Consider the following 390-nt stretch of genomic DNA (forward strand, 5'->3'; position numbering starts at 1 on the left):
TTCACACTGACAATTATTTGGCATCACAACCACCAATAACTCATCCACATATCCATTCAATGCAACGACCACATACACTGATCAACTACACTACACTCCAGTCTCTACATATCACTCATTATTCATTCACACAGCCAACAGATACATAGATAGATATCAGACAACATCAATCAACATATCCGACTGAATCCAGTGTCTGTCTGATCACCAGATTGCTTCTTCATTCAGGCAGAACTGCAGTCCAATGCAAATTCTCATTGTCCATTAGTCGTGATTGCACTTTTCCACTAGTCATCATGAACAGATTGAACGTGGTGTACATGTCTGTTGTGGTGGTCGGTGGTGATATGTTTACTTGACGACTATGTGTTTGTTCGTGTATCTGGTTGT

This window comes from Schistosoma mansoni (genome assembly GCF_000237925.1).
Source record: "Schistosoma mansoni, WGS project CABG00000000 data, supercontig 0037, strain Puerto Rico, whole genome shotgun sequence".
NCBI classification, from domain to species: domain Eukaryota; kingdom Metazoa; phylum Platyhelminthes; class Trematoda; order Strigeidida; family Schistosomatidae; genus Schistosoma; species Schistosoma mansoni.